Below are 17,663 nucleotides of genomic sequence, written 5' to 3'. Positions count from 1 at the left end.
ACAGAATTCTGTTACAATTACCAAACACTGCATAATTTCTGTCTAATTATACAGAACTAATGTGCAACCTCTCTGTATTAATAATAAAGCAATTAACCTAAAATACCAAATTGGTGTGAGTTCCTTGACTATTTTCTTATTACCACAGTCTGTTCCTGGTTTTGAACAATTGTACATTGTACTTTATAAATGTTAACTGCAGATAAAGTTTATCTTTATATCTATTACAATAGCCTTCACACTCATCACCTCCAATGTTCTCACCTTTCCCATTCCCTAAATTTGTGTGTATGAAAAAGCTGACGTCTGCAACAGGAGTTCATTATAAATCAGATGAATTTATGGACAATTAGAAATGTTAAGAGAATATTATACTACCATAATCTTTTGCATTTATTTTTCTCCTTTTTTTTAAATACCAATAGATCTTGTAGGAGACACTTCCATTGTGTCTGACACTTCTGATGTTATGGTGTCAATGTAAGTATGTGTGAAAACCATTACCTTGTCAATTCTGTGATGTCAATGGCAACTAGATGTCAATGAAAATGTATAAGGTTCTTCCATTATCATCGTAACAGCTTCTGTAGTCTTTTAAATATATCAAAAGACACTAGTCTGTAAGAAAGACTAACTACCGAAAATTGCTGCCTGAATTTCTTAAATTTAAAGCTGGGGTATTGCATTATGATTTCTCTTTGCAGCCAGCAGTAGAAAAAATATGTAGAATCACAAATAAATAAAATAATAAGTAGGTTATTTTGTGGCTAAGGTTGTAAAATGACTTACTGTTTTGAATTTTTAGAATTCAAATGGCTGGTGCACATAACAGGGAAAATTCTTATTTATAAGTGGAAATAATGAAGAGAACTTCAGCTGTAGACAATGCTATGTTGAAAATATATTATGAAATACACAAAAAAGTAGGAAGGTCACTGGAAGCAATTACCTTACCTAAAATTATGCCCATCAAAATCAGCAATGTCCCTGTTGTGGTATTGAACTGTTCATGTAGTGATTTCCTAGGCAGAGAGTAATCACGGCATATCACTAATCTTAGGTAAATAACACTTAGGTCCTTGTGTAATAAAATAAGTATGGATTGCTTTGTACTTTCACACCATTTATGTTTCTTTCCCATATGTATCGTGTTGTTTAGCAAGGCTCACTCACTTTTTAAATGACTCTTTAAGCATAAATTTTGCTGCACTTTGCTTTGGCAGATGTTGAGTACTTCTAAAAGTACTTGAATGGGTACTTTTGCCATACAAAATGCACATGCACATGCACACAAATAGTGGCATCATTTGCTTTAGGTTCTAATCATTGGAGATGATAGGATTTGGGAACTTATAAAATATTAGGAATTTGTTTAATTATTTTTAGCAGTTTGCCTATTAGATCTTTGGCATATAAAATTCTTAGAATGAGAATAAATTTATAAAATTTTAGGAATATGTATTGTGTATATATACCCTGTCCTTCAAAAACCTGACATTGTGAAGGGGGACAGAAATTAAGTATATAGGTTGATTACAATTCCAAGAGGTACTTTTTTTTTTTCTAGGTTTTTCATCCTGAAGTCTTGGAGACTTTGCAAAAGATAGCTATGTTAGTCGAGCTGTCTTAATGTAAGTGTAGGGTTTTCTAGGTAAAGAGTGTATGGAATGACATTATTAGAAGACGAAGTGAACTGATACATAACAAAAATTCTATCAAAATAGGTGTATAGGGGCGCCTGGGTGGCTCAGTCCATTAAGCATCCAGCTTTGCCTCAGGTCATGATCTCATGGTTCATGGGTTCGAGCCCTGTGTTGGGCTCTGTGCTGATACCTCAGAGCTTGGATCCTGCTTCACATTCTGTGTCTCACTCTCTCTTGGCCTCCCCTTCCCCTGGTCATGCTCTGTCTCTATCTCTCAAAAATAAATTAAAAAAAAAAAAGTTAAAAAAAAAGGTGTTAGTGTAAATGATGTGTGTTTGTGTATGTATATATATATAATCATATAGCCATGTTATAAGTTGATTCATAGCCATAAAAATACGTTTTTAATTTAACTTTTGGAAATTTTATACCTTTATTTGATAATCAGCTGTTAGTTCTCATCTACATTAACTGTAGATTTTTGAAAATGGTGACAGGTACATAGGTAACCAATGTATAGAGCTTCATCCTTGTTAGGTTTTCTGGACCACCACACATGGGTACGGTGTGGAACATCCCTTATTCCTCTGGCCCAGGCAGCTTTGTTGCGCTTGGTGTCAATGCACATTTGGAGTTCCCATCTACTTCATGGCAAATTTCCTCTGAGTGCCCATGGGGCATGCTTCTTGAAACCCACTCTGTGGATGCGATTGTGAATGTTGATGGTATTTTCTCTGGTCAGTACCTCATGGTTGGCAGAACAGCCCTTCTTCTCACTACCCTTCCTTGAAGAAGCCATTCTGCCAGGCCCTGATTGGAAAAGCACATCTCATTTTTAATTTGGGGTCAAAATCTGTTGTCTTTATTATCTGGGTCTAAATTTAGCATCCCCCCTGCAAATCTTTACTGATTATTTGGGGGGGGGGCATTTCAGAATTTGTAAAAAGGACAGAAAATAATCAAAGCTTTTAGATTTCAAATGAATTAATTTGCTATTTGTGAGCAACTTGATGAAAATTTGAGAGGAAAATTAAAGTGATTGAATTAGATAAGACTTTTAAAGATTATCTATGGATTTCAATGAATGCGTTGAAATATATAATGTGTATATTCCATGATTTCCCATTTGCAGAATAATCAGGAGTTGGCTACATCTTAAAGCAGGTGTGTGTGTGTGTGTGTGTGTGTGTGTTGCAGACTATGGAAACTTTTCTGAAAATGCCATTTTCTATCTTATGGCATGTACCAAAAGAAGATACCATTAAAATGGAAACCATCAAGCTTAATAGTGTCTTTCAAAGATGAAAGCCCTGTAGATTATTTCTGGTGGATATATAATGTACTTCTTTATCTTCACCCATATACAGGATTGGGGTTGAGAGTGAGAGTGAGAGAAAGAGAGAGGATGAGAATGTGTGTGTATCATCTATCTATCTATCTATCTATCTATATCTATCTATCTATATATCATCTATCATCTATCTAAAGACGAAGGAAGCAATAAAAAAACAATTAATGGAAAAGAGAACAAGAAAATGTTGCTACCTGGAAGAAATAATAAATATTAGGCCGAAAAGCTCTGCTCTCAACCATGGGATTTGGCATCTCTCCAACTGGAGAAGACCCTTTTAGAAAACATATTCTCCTCATCACGGTGCTCTGTTTTCCCATTTGTGAGAGTGAAAGAGAAGGCATCACTAAGAAATATGTTCTCCAAACTTTTTAAAAACAATTTTCCAATTCTGAATCAGATACATCCTTACACAGCTTGAATCACATGCCAACAGCATAGTTCATATCCCAAATCTAAGACATTGTAGGAAATTCAAACTGAATTTTCATTCTAAAGACAATAGTGACACTGAAAAGAAACCAGAGCTGCTTACCTCAAAATGTGAATCAAACTGTGCAAGTGGGTGGTGGTTAAAAATATTCACTAAGCCTGACTTGATTTTCTTTAGGATGGGTGATTGTAATTCTTTCCTAGCATGAACACTTTAAGTAAATTTGGGCACCTTTGTTTGCATTAACTCATTGTATGCTTTCCTGAACTTTCTGTTTTATTGTTGTCAAAAGGCAAAGATGCTGAAAGACAACACACTCCAAACTAAAAGTTGGCTTCCTCAGCTAGGGCAAGTGTTATCCCTGAGGTCAAGGACTCTCTGAATCAATAACACACCATTCTATATAGTTGAATTTAAATGGTGAGTCAGTTCACATAATCTAAATTCTTGTCAGCTGCAGAAGAACTCTTTAAAAATACCTTGCTGTCATCTATTTCTTAAAACTGATTAGCAGCAAATTACTAGAGACCATTCTATCAATGCATCAATATATCTTGATGCACTAGCGATTTGGGCAAGGTGGTGTTTTTCTTCATATTTAGCTGCTTATCAAGTACTTTTTGATACATACATATTTATTTTCAAGCACCATTTAGAAAATATTAACTAGAGTTGCTGCATCCACAGAAATTTTAAGCCACTTATTTTGTTTCCAATTAACAAATGTATTTCAAAGGTGGTGAAAGCTGATTAAAAAACCTGCCACACATCCACTTTATAATACAAAATAATTTATCTCAAATGAAATTCAAAATTTAAAAATAGACTCCCTTTGCCAAGCATATAACAGTTAATAATGCCTTGATTTTTCTTTTTTTTTTAAAAGCATTTGCTTTAACTTTGACATATTTAGCACACTAAATTCCAACTTAAAAATAATTTTGTATAATAGTAAGTAATTCCATTGAGCTGAGTATATCTGGTCATTATTTCCCACCATTTATGAAGAACTTATAGTATCTCAGGGACTATTTTGTGTTATTTTATTCAGTTATTGTTTTATTTTTATTCACAAAAATCCTGTGAAGTGGGTATTATCTCCACTCTGTGGATGAGAAGACTGTTGTGAGGTCGAATAACTTGTCTTAAAATCTGCCTGGCTATTAAACTTTTAATTGGAATTCACACCCAGTTCTGTATAATTACACAGCCAGTGTATGTTTAACCATGCCATTCTTTCTTAGAAAAATTATAGAATCAAATACTTCTTGCGGTATTTTATAAGTGTGGTTCATCCCATGTCAAATTATGTTTTTTTTAAATTTTTAATGTAAACAGAGTAGTAAAAATGTGGAAATGTAGGAGAAGTGGGAAAGAGAATTAGAGAAGCAGGTCAGTTGATGGTGTAAGTAGGGTTGTATAGATGGTATTCCTGGTCCTTCTTTCTCAAATTATGGTCTAGGACTTCTAGTTAGAAATGCAGAATCCCATCACTCTGTCAGGCCCACCCAATGAGAATGTGTGCTTTAAACAGATCACCAGGTGATTCATCACATTACATTTTCAGCAGCACTGGTCTGGGTCACTGATTTGACAGAGTAGAAACTGAGTTGGTATTTTCACTCACTTTGGAGAGCTTGAGTTGACCTGCAGTACTGTCTGTAAACCTGGGTTCAGCACTCTAATGAAGAGGGAGAATGCTCAGGAGGGGTTACCATGGGATTTAGATTGGCTAAGCCACCAGCAGTCTTTCTAGCCAGGCTCAGGGGAAATCATATCAAAATAGTAGAGACTTGGCAAGCTGCCAGCCTTATCACACTAGCTTCTTTTTCTTTTTTTCTGTCCAGACCCATGTCTTATGTCCATATATGTTTTCACTTCAGCTCCTGTCTGAGCATGAAGAGAACACAGTTGGATGATGTCAAAAGAGTAAATGTGAAAAGATAAATAACTGGTGAGGGAAATTTGCCCCCCTTGGTGAAGCAGTGAACAAGTGTTTCAGAGAGGAAGAAAGGGAATGAAAGTGCATGGGTGGGGACCCCTGGAAGGCTCAGTCAGTTAAGCGTCCGATTTAAGCTCAGGTCCTGATCTCATGGCTCGTGGGTTTGAGCCCCATGTCAGGCTCTGTGCTGATACCTCAGAGCCTGGATCCTGCTCAGGACTCTGGGTCTCCCTCTCTCTCTGCCCCTTCCCTGCTCACACTCTCTGTGTCTGTCTCTCTCTCAAAAATAAATAAACATTAAAAAAAAAAAAGAAAGAAAATGCATAGGTGAAAATGTAAAGGATTTACTCAAGACCTCTCAGAATTAATATCTGTTTGGAATCTAAATTTAATACCTAGTTTGTCACTCAAGCCATGGGGTTATTTTTTATCTGAGCGTATAATTTTCATATCATCAAGAGAAAGGGAATCTTGGCTAGATGTAAACCTTTACTAGCAAAAGATTTTTAAAGTATTAATAACTTTTATTGAATTAAAAGGGTGTAACATTAAATTATAACCTTAACTGTCATAATAATATGGCATAATAGCATAATTATGATTAAATTATTATCACTATTACATCTGTCACAGATGAATCTCCTAGATAGATGAAAAAAATCTCACTTGTTCATTATTTTATCTTCCCAGCAAGTGTCCTACTGTCATGTCACAAATTCACATAATGTCCTTGAGAGCTGGATTTTCTGTTAGAAATTCAGAGTTAACACTGAAGTATGTGAAAATCACAGATGGCAGAGTGAAATTCCTACTGAATATACATTTGATGAGATTATGTGTCTCATTTATTCCAGCCACAAAAGAAATATTTTGTCCTTATGAACTGTGCTGCAGTTAAACTTGTTTTGGTGATAGTATGTGAATAAGGATGAACTGGGTTGAAAACTTTAAAGCTTAGGGAAGTCTTGTCTTTTTTACTCTGGAAACATAGATATTCTACTGCCCCTTGAAGCACACTGCTCTTGATGAGGTGCTGTCTCATTTCCTTTTTACTTTTAAGTTTAGAGAATACATGTTGTGATCAAATATATACCAAGGTTATCATTAATGATTTAAAGAAACAAAAAAAAAAAAGAAAGCTTATCTTTATATAGCATATACACAGAAAAACTTACTTCTATGTGTATTACTCTCTTTATAATCTTTATAGTAGATTTTTGAACTGTGTATTATTATGATTTGCAAATGAGGAAGTCAGAGTGGTTAAATGATTTGCTCAAGGTCACATAGCTAGTAAGTGGCAGACCTATGTAAGACTTACCTAGATGTTGGATGTTTAGACTATTTTTAATTTGTTCATTCATTCATAAAATATTTATGGAACACCTATTATATTCTAAGTATTGTACTGCATACTGGTGTACAATAACAAGGAAAGAGAAAACCTGTCATTTCTTGAAGTTTGCAGTCTAATGGCAGAGGAGAAAGGCATGTAGGGACAGACAATTAAGTATGGAAAACTGAGTAAGTTCTCTAAAGGAGAGATTAGGCAGAGGATCTCAATGTACTGAGAGTCATCAATATCTATCCCCAAACCAAGTCCTTGAGCTGGGGATTGAAAGAAGAAAAAGGAGATACTTTCATGAAGTAGAAGGTGTGTGTGTAAAAGGGATGTGGTAACTGAGATAGGGTAATATTTTGAAACAACAGGAGCAGCATATATTCAAAGCCCCAGTGTAGCTGGGAGTTTGGTATTTTCCAAATACTACATGGTCAGTGTGGCTGAAGCATAGATGGCAAGGGAAAGAGTGGAGTGGTAAGTGATGAGAGGCAAGAACTTGACTATGCATGACCTTCCAACACCCTGTGAAAGATTTGAGTCTAAGGCAATGGGAACCCCCTGGAGAACTCTGTATGTTTTAGGAGTTGGGTAAAAATGGCAAGATGTACATTTTGAAAACTCACAAGAGCTGACATGAGTGGATTAAAAGGGAAATAAGCAGTGGTGAAAATCAAGAAGAGTGAAATTTGAGGCAGCTGGATTATGACTACTAGATACCCCAACTCTTTTTTTTTTATTTTTTAATTTATTGCTATATTTATAAATAATATACATATCTCATTATTTCCTGATTTATCAATTTCAGGCATTGACTTCCTGCTAAGATTGGTGAGCCTTTTATACTTCCCATTTTATTTCCCAGTATTTGCACGTTTATATTTTTACTTATTATTGTTACTATTATTTTAGTTTTGAATATAGTTGACACATAGTGTTATATTATTTTCAGGTGTACAGCATAGTGATTTGATAAGTTAATACATTGTGATATAGTCACCACAAGTGTAGCTACCATCTGTTACCATATAACATTATTATAGTATAATCGACTCTATTCGTTATGCTGTGCCTTTTATTCCCATGGTGTATTCCTTCCATAACTGGAAGCCTGAATCTCTCACTCTTCTTAACCCATTTTTCCCATTCTTCCACTCCCCTCCCTTCAGACAGCCATCAGTTTGTTCTGTATATTTATAGGTCTGATTTTGTTTTGTCTGTTTATTCATTTGGGTTTTTTTGTTTTTGTTTTTGATTAAATTCCACTTATGAATGAAATCATATGGTACTGTCTCAATCTGACTTATTTCACTTAGCACAATACCCTCTAGGTTCATCCATGTTGTCTGAAATGTCATGATATCATCTTTTTATGGCTATATATACATATATATACATATATATGAATTATTGCATCATATAGTATTTCTATTTTAAATTTTTTGAGGAGTCTGCGTATTGTTTTTCATGGTGGTTGCACCAGTTTACATTCCCAACAACAGTGTATGAGGGTTCCTTTTTCTCCACATCCTTACCAACACTTGTTATTTCTTGTGTTTTTGATTTTAGCCATTCTGACAGGTATAAGGTGATATTTCATTGGGGTTTTCATTTACATGTCCCTGATGATTAGCGATGCTGAGCAACTTTTGTCTGTTAGCCATCTTTATGTCTTTTTTGGGAAGATGTCTATTTAAGTCCTCTGCCCATTTATTAACCAGATTGGTGTGTGTGTGTGTGTGTGTGTGTGTGTGTGTGTTGATTATGTACATTCTTTATATGTTTTGGATTTAACCTCTTATTAGATACATCATTTGAAAATATTTTCTTTCATTTAGTAGATTTCCTTTTTGTTTGTTTAATGGTTTCCATCGTGGTATGAAAACTTTTTATTTGATGTAGTCCCAATAGTTTATTTTTGCTTTTGTTTCCTTGACTATAGGAGATTTATCTAGGAAAATGTTGCTATGGCTGATATCAGGGAAATTACTGTGCTCTCTCCTAGGATTTTTATGGTTTCAAGTGTCACATTTAGGTCTTTAGTGCATTTTGAATTTATTTTGTGTACAGCATTAGAAAGTGGCCCAGTTTTATTCCTTTGCATGAAGCTGTCCAGTTTTCCCAACACCATTTATTAAAGAGAATGTATTTTCCTCATTGTGTATTCTTGCCTCCCCTTTGTCAGAGATTAATTGACCATATACTTGTGGGGTTTTTCTTTGGGTTCTCTATTGTGTTCCACTGATCTATGTGGCTGTTTTGTGCCAGTACCATACTGTTTTGATTACCTCAGCTTTGCAATATATCTTGAAATCTGGAATTGTGATACCTCAACTTTTGTTTTTTTGTTTTTCCTTCAATATTCCTTTGTTTCTTTGGGGTCTTTTGTGGTCCCATACAAATTTTAGTATTATCTGTTCTAGTTTTATGAAAAAATACTGTTGATATTTTGGTAGGGATTACACTGAATCTGTAGACTGCTTTGGGTAATAGGGATATTTTAACAATATTAATTCTTTCAGCTCATGAGCATGAAATTTCATTGTTTGTATCATCTTCAATACTTTCATCAACATTTTAAAGTTTTCACCTCTTTGGTTAAGTTTATTTCTAGGCATTTTATTCTTTTTTAGTGCAATTATTTTCTGAATTTCTTTCTGTTACTTCATTATTAGTGTGTAGAAACACTACTAATTTCTGGGTAGTAATTTTGTGTCATACAACTTTACTGAATTTATTACTTCCAGTAGTTTCTTGGTGGAGTCTAGGATTTTCTATGTTTTCTATGTATAGTATCATGCCATCTGCAAATACTGATAGTTTAAATTCTACTTTACCAGTATGGGTGCCTCTTCCTTTTCTTGTGTGATTGCTGTGGTTAGGATTTCCATTAATATGCTGAGTAAAGTGATGAGAGTGGACATCATTGTCTTGTTCCTGATCATAGGGGAAAGCTCTCAGTTTTTGCACCAATGAGTATGATCTTAGTTGTCGATTTTTCATATATGGACTTTATTATGTTGAGGTATGTTCCCTCTAAACATACTTTTTTGAGTTTCATCATGAATAGATGTTGACTTTTGTCAAATGCTTTTTCTGCATCTACTGAGATGATTTTATGATTTTTATCCTTTTTGTTAATGTGGTGTATCATGTTGATTGATTTGTGAATTGGACTATCCTTGCATCCCTGGAATAATTCTCACTTGATCATTGTAAATGACATTTTAATGTATGGTTGTGTGCAGTTTGGTGACATTTTGTTGAAGATTTTTGCATCTATGTTCTTCAGGGACATTGGCTTGTAGTTTTTTCTTTTTTGTGGTGTGTTTGGTTTTGGTATGAGGATAATGCTGGCCTGGTAGAAAATGTTTGGAAGCTTTTCTTCCTTTTCTATTTTTTGGAGTAGTTTGAGAAGGATAGGTACTAACTCTTCTTTAAATGTTCAGTAAAATTCACTTGTAAATACATCAGATCTTAGACTTTTATTTTTTGGTAGTTTTCTGATTACTGATTCATTGTTGTTACCAGTAATTGGTCTGTTCAGATTTTTTATTTATTTTTGCTGATTCAGTTTTGGAAGATTGTATGTTTCTAGAAATTTATCCATTTTTTTTTAGGTTGTCTGATTTGTTGGCATATAATGTTCTGTCATATTCTCTTATAATCCTTTGTATTTCTGTGGTGTCACTTGTTACTTCTCTCTCATTTCTGATTTCATTACTTGGGTCCTTTCTCTATTTTTCTTGATGAGTCTGGCTGAAGGTTTATCAATTCTGTTTATCTTTTCAAAGAACCAGCTTTTGGTTTCATTGAGTTTTTTCTGTTGCCTTTTTTTATTCTCCATGTCATTTATTTCTGTTCTTTTAAAAAAAAACTTTTTTAAGTTTATCTATTTTTGACAGAGACAGAGTGCAAGCATGAGCTGGGGAGGAGCAGAGAGAGAGGGAGACACAGAATCCGAAGCAGGCTCCAGGCTCCAAGCTGTCAGCACAGAGCCTGATGTGAGGCTTGAACTCGAACTGTGAGATCATGACCTGGGCCATAGTCAGAGGCTCAACTGACTGAGCCACCCAGGCGCCCCCATTTATTTCTGTTCTAATCTTTGTTATTACCTTCCTTATACTCACTTTGGGCTGTGTTCTTTTTTCCTTTAAGTATTGAATTTTATTTTTATTTGAGCTTTTTCTTATTTCTTGAGATAGGCCTATAACACTGTATATTTCCCTGTTTTGCTTTATTGACCTATTCGTTGTTTAGTATTATATTGTTTAGCCTCCATCTGTTTGTGTTTTTTCCAGTTTTTTCCTGTGATTTATTTCTAGTTTTATACTATTGTGATCAGAAAAGATGCATGGTGTGATTTTCAGTATTATTAAATTTATTGAGGTATGTTTTGTGGCCTGACATGTGATCTATCCCAGAGAATGTTCCCTGTGCACTTGAAAAGAATGTGTATTCAGTTGTTTGTGGATGGATCTTAAGTCCATCTGATCTAGTGTGTCATTCACAGATACTGTTTCCTTGTTGATTTTGTGCCTGGATTATCTATCCATTCATGAAAGTGGAGTGTTAAGGTCTTGTACTATTATTATATTACCATCAATTTCTCATTTTATGTCCATTAATATTTGCTTTATATATTTATGTGCTCCAGTGTTGGGTGCATAGATATTTATATACCTTTGTGGGATTAATCCCATTATCATTATGTGATGCCCATCTTTGTGTCTTGTTACACTGTTTGTTTTAAAGTCTATTTTGTCTTACATAAATAGTGCTATGCCTGCTATTTTTCCCTTCCATCTATATAGTAAATGCTTTTTTTTTTATCCCTTCACTTTCAGTTGGTATGTGTCTTTTCATTTTTATTAAGTAATCTCTGTGCCAACGTGGAGCTTGAACTCATGACCCCAAGATCAAGACATGCATGTTCCAGAGACTGAGCCAGCCAGTCACCTCATCAATTTGTATGTGTCTTTAGGTCTGAGGTGAGTCTCTTGTAGGCAGCATATAGATGGGCTTTGTTTGTTTCTATCCATTCCACCACCCTAGGTGTATTGATTGGAGCATTTAGGCCATTTACATTTAAAGTAATTATTGATAGGTATGTGCTTATTGCCATTTTGTTATTTGCTTGCTGGGTGTTTTTTTAGTTCTTGTGTACTAACTTTTTTTTTTTTTCCCCTTGCTGTCTTTTGTGTGTGTGTGTGTGTGTGACTGATGAGTTTTAGTGTTATGTTTGACTTTTTTACTCTTTATTTTTTTGTGTGTATCTAGTATAGATTTTTGGTTTGTACTTACTATGAGGTTTATATAAAATGTCCTAAATAAATAGCAGTTTATATTAATCTGATGCTCATTTAAGTTCAAACACATTCCCAAAAAAAAGAAGACGGGAAAAGAAAAGAAAAAAACACTTTGCTTTTCTTTTTCATTTTTTTACTTTTTATTCCCTCTTCCACATCTTATATGTATGCTGACATATTTGACATCTTTTTATTCATAATTTTCTTACATTAAATGTGCCCATTTCTTTTCCACTTAAAGAAGTCCCTGCAACATTTCTTGTAAGGCTGGTCTATTGGTGATAAATTCCTTCATCTTTTGTTTGAGAAACTCTTTATCTCTCCTTCAAGTCTGAATAATAATATTGCCAGGTACTCTTGCTTATAGTTTTTCTTTTTTTTTTTCTTTCAGCACTTTGAATATATCATACCACTCCCTTCTGGCCTTCAAAGTTTCTGCTGAACAATCAGCTGATAGTCTTATAGGTTTTTCCTTGTAGGTAACTTCTTGCTTTTCTGTTGCTGCATTTACAATTCTTTATCTTTAACATTTGACATTTTTTAATGTTTATTTATTTATTTTGAGAGAGAGAGGATTAGCAGGAGAGGGGAAGAGAGAGAGGGAGAGAAAGAATCCCAAGAAGGCTCTGTACTGTCAGCACAGAGCCAACGCAGGGTCTGTCTCATGAACCCATGAGATCATGACCTGAGCCAAAATCAAGAGTTGACCACTTACTGACTGATCCACTCAGGCGCCCCAGTATTTGATATTTTAATTATTATGTGTCATGATATGGACTTCCTTGGGTTCATCTTGTTTGGAACTCTTTCTTCGACTTGGATTGGATGTCTGTTTCCTTCGCTGTGTCACAGAAGTTTGAACTACTGTTTCTTTAAATATGTTGTCTATGACTTCTCTCTTCTTCTGGGAACCCTATAATGTAAATGTTTGTTAACTGAATGTTATTCTAGAGATCCCTTAACCTGTCCTCATTTTATTTTTTTTCATTCTTTTCTCATTTTGTTGTTGAGCTTGGGTGCTTCCCAGTTTCCTGTCATCCAGATCACTGATATGTTCTTCTGCATCTGCTAGTCAACTGTTGATTCTCTTTAGTGTGTTTTTTATTTAAATTATTGTATTCTTCAACTCTGATAGATTCTTTTTAATATTTTCTATCTCTTTAGTGAAGGTCTTACTGAGTTCTTCATTCTTGTCTCCAGCCTGATGTATCTTTACAGATCATTGCTTTAAAATCTTTATGAGGCATATTATTTATCTCCGTTTTATTTAGTTCTTTTCTGAGGTTTTTTGCTTGTGCTTTCTTTTGGACCACATTCCTCTGTCTCCCCATTTTACTTGACTTTCTGTGTTTATTTCTATGGATTAAGTGGAACAGGTACTTCTCCTAAGCTTGAAGGAATGGTCTTGTATATCATCTTCCTGTATGAAGACTGTGTGTGCTTAGTGACTTTTGCTGACTGGTTGGAGCTGTGCCTGGCATGGGCTTTTGGTCGTGGTGATTTCCACATAGTGGGTGTCCTGTTAGGACAGCTAAAGCTCAATTAGATGCAGGCCAGGTGTCCTGAGATTCTATGCACTGAGGCCACCCTGGAAAGACATGTGAAGCTGATATGGGAGCAAGCTGGAGCACTCTGTGCAGGGAGTGCCTTGGCAAGGTGGCTGGAGAAGATATGGCATGCAACCCTGGAGGTTCCTGAGCTCTCTGCACAGAGGGTGCCCTGGAAGTATAGCTGGAACTAAAGTGGGTACAAGCCAGGGGGACATTGGCTCTACACACAGAGGGCATTTTGGCAGGATAGCTGAAGTTGAAGTGTATGTAAATGCGGATGTTCCAAGACTCTCTGTACAGAAAGTGCTCTAAAGGAGCAGCTGTTGCTGAGGCAGGATACAAGCTGGGGGGATCATATGGTACTCTGTACAGAGGATGCCCTGGCAGCACAGCTAATGCTGAAACGGGCATGGGTCAGTATGGTCCCTGGGCTTTCTGCAAAAAATGTGCCCTGACAAGATAGCTAAAGCTGAAGTGGTTGCATGCCATGTTGTTTTGGGGCTCTGTACACTGAGGGTGACCTGGCAAGACAGCTGATGCTGAATAAGGTACAGGTTGGGGTGTTTCATGGTGTTCAGCACAGAGGGTACTCTGGCTGGAGGATTGGAGCTGAGGCTGATTCTGGCAGGAATGTTCTTGGGTGCCCCTCACAGGGGGCACTCTGGCTGGGTGGCTGGATCTGAAGCAGATGTCAGCTGAGAAGTTCTGGAGCTCTGCACTAACAAGCCGTCTGAAGCCAAAATGGTGTAGGCTTGAAGTGTTCTGGAATGTTTTGTGTCTGTATCACCTTGGTGCAAAGGCTAGAACTATAGTTAGCGCTAACCAGGGGTGTGCTGGTGTATACCACCCTGTAGCCACCTTAGTGGGATGGCTGGGGCTGATTTGGGGTAGGGGCCAGGGCTCACTGAGGTGGCAAGCTGGTTAGCACTTGCAGACTGTGCATGTGTCTATGCTTTCAAGGTGGAGGGGGAGTGTAGACCATGTGTGTTACCCCTTCCTACTGAGAGAGCTTTCCAGCAGCTACCCCCACTGCTTGGTAGAGGTCTAGGGCTGGCTTTTTTATGTGCTAGTTGCTGTTTTAAACTGCGGCTTTTTTTTTTTTTAATATATGAAATTTACTGTCAAATTGGTTTCCATACAACACCCAGTGCTCATCCCAAAAGGTGCCCTCCTCAATACCCATCACCCACCCTGCCCTCCCTCCCACCCCCCATCAACCCTCAGTTTGTTCTCAGTTTTTAACCAAAGCATAAGAGACTGTTAAAAACTGCGGCTTTTTAAAGAAGAATTTAAAAAAGAAAGCAAAAGAAATGGAGGGGCACCTGGGTGGTTCAGTTGGTTAAGTGTCTGATTTTGGCTCAGGTCATGATCTCACGGTTCATGGGTTCAGGCCCTGCATCCGGCTTTATGCTGATGGCTCGGAGCCTGGAGCCTGCTTTGGATTCTGTGTCTCTCTCTGTCCCTCCTCTGTTCATGTTCTCTGTCTCTCTCTCAAGATAGATAAATAAAAACATTAAAGTTTAAAAAAAAAAAAGAAAGAAAGAAATGGAAAAAAGAAAGTAAAAGAAAAGGGAAAAGGAAGGAAGAAAAAAAGAAAAAAAAAGGGAAGGGAAAAGAAAAAGGGAAATGGGTTAGGAAAGGAAAAGAAAGAAAAACCTGGGCCTTATTTTCTGTGCCCCAGAATGACCAGGGCTGGTATCAGCTTCGGGACCTGGGACTCGTTATAGGGACCAAATCTTGCTCCCATCTGTACTTTTAAGGAAGAGGGGGTGCATAAGCAGTGTCATTCTCCGGTCCCTCTGACCTGGAAAGCATTGCTGCGGCTTCCCTGCTGTTTGGCATAATTCTAGTGCTGTCAGTTTTATGTTAGTTGCTCTTTTAAACTGTAGTTTTGTTGTTGTTGTTGTTGTTGTTTGTTTGGTTTTTGTTTTTTGTTTTTTTCCCTGTGCCCACTGACAGAGGAATCCATTACAGTACCTCAGTACTGTCCCTTTCCACTGAAGTTCACAGGGTCAGGGGTGAAGTTTCCCATTGTTACCATGTCTCCATCTCTCTTGCTGTTGTCTTTTGCTCTTCTGTCTTTTATTGTGCCCTCAGTTCAGTCAGCCCTTAGTTCTTGAGGAGGGGTTGTTCTATATGTAGGTATGGTTTAATCTGTTCCATGGGGGTGAGTTCAGAGTCTCCAACATTGCCATCTTAGACCAGAATCCACGATTTACCCATTTTACTAATAATACAATGTTAGTTAAGTCAGTGTTTGCATTATTACATTATGATGACAATGTAAACATTATTGGCTGATCATGTAAATTAATTATGATTATAATTTTTGTTTCATACAACTTTTTGTTTTCCTGAGATCAGTAATTGTCTTCACTTTTCACTTGCTTAGATTTCTGTAGATCTCCTTAGGTAGTTTGCCAAATGTTTAAATGCATATCTTTATGTTTTTCCAAATTCACAAATGTATCAAGTGGATTCATTAGTTTCATTTTTCTCCCACACACCTTCCTTTGATGTACCGCCATCTCTTCTTCCCACCTGTATTGGTTGTTCTCTGTGCCGGCTGCTTAACTACACCTGCAGTCTCCCTTTACTCTTGTCATAGATTTACTTTCTTTACTCTCCTCTGGGAAATTCCATGCCACTCTGACTTCACCAGATCATTTGTACTAATTTTTTTCCTTCTCTTTGGAATTCAATTCATCTGATTTTTGGTAATTCAAAACTCTGTGGGGCTAGGTATATTAAAAGTATTACTATATATTGTTTTGAATAAACTGTGGATACTTTGAATGTGCAGATTCAGTTTTCTATAGTATTTTTCTAATATTATTTTTTAAGAACTTATCCCTCTGCACCCTCTGACCTCTACTTTTAGACTTTATTAGTTGGGCATTGGTCTTTGTGGCCTCTACACTAAGCCTCCATTTTTGTTATATTAGTCTCTTGTTTTCATATCATTTCTATTTTCTATAATTGTTATTTTTCATTGAGGTAAAATTGGTATATAACATTGATATATAACATTATCTTAGCTTCATATATACAACATAATAATTAGATTTTTCTATACACTAAAGTGATCACCACAATGTCTAGTTACAATCTAGCACTATACAACTAACCAACGCCCTGTACCCATTTTGTCCATTCTTCCCTTCTGATAACCACCAGCTCGTTCTTCATATATGAGATTGGTTTTGTTTGTTTTGTTTTCTCATTTCTTTTGTTTTTTGAATTCCATATATAAGAGAGATCATATGTTATTTGTCTTTTTCTGTCTGACTTATTTCATGCAGCATAATACCCTTAAGTTCCATCCATGTTGTCTCAAGTGGAAAGATTTCAGTCTCTTTTTATAGCTTTTTATTCCATTGTATTTCTATACTTCATCTTCTTTATCCATTCATCCATTGATGGACACTTAGGTTGTTTCTGAATCTTGGCTATTTTATTTGAGAGAGAGAGAGAGAGAGAGAGAGAGAGAGAGAGAGAGAGTGAGCAGGGGAATGGAGCAGAAGAGGAGAGAATCTTACATAGGCTCCAAACTCAGTGCAGAGCCAGATGTGAGGCTGGATTCTACAACCCTGGAATCATGACCTGAGTGAAAATCAGAGTCAGATGCTGAACTGACTGAGCCACCCTCCATATCTTGGCTATTTTAAATAATGCTGCAGTGAACATTGGACTGCATATATCTTTTTAAATTAGAGTTCTTCTTTTTTTTTTCCCTTGGATGCACAATAGTGGAATTGCTAGATCATTTTGGTAGTTCTACTTTTGATATTTTGAGGAAATCCATACTGTTTGCCAGAGTGGCTGCACCAATGTACATTGCTACCAACAGTGCACAAGGGTTCTCTTTTCTCTACATCTTTGTCAACACTTGTTACTTTTGGATAATAGGCATTCTGACAAGTGTGAGGTGATATCTCTTTGTGGTTTTGATTTACATTTCCCTGATGTTTAGTGATGTTGAACATCTTTTCATGTGCCTATTGGCCATCTGTATGTCTTCCTTGAAAAATATTTATTTAGCTCCTCAGCTTATTTTTTAACTGGATTTCTTGGTTTTCTTTTTTTTTTTTTCTTT

The 17,663-nt window shown here is 36.2% G+C and overlaps 1 pseudogene; it reads left to right on the top strand.

The window, feature by feature from the left end:
* The first annotated feature begins 2,199 nt into the window (after positions 1–2,199).
* LOC125913643 (60S ribosomal protein L15-like) overlaps positions 2,200–17,663 on the top strand; it is a 35,991-nt pseudogene continuing 20,527 nt past the window's right edge.

This window comes from Panthera uncia (assembly GCF_023721935.1).
Source record: "Panthera uncia isolate 11264 chromosome C1 unlocalized genomic scaffold, Puncia_PCG_1.0 HiC_scaffold_4, whole genome shotgun sequence".
Taxonomy (NCBI): domain Eukaryota; kingdom Metazoa; phylum Chordata; class Mammalia; order Carnivora; family Felidae; genus Panthera; species Panthera uncia.
The sequence above is the reverse complement of the archived record's forward strand: the minus strand, read 5'-3'. Positions and strand labels throughout refer to the sequence as shown.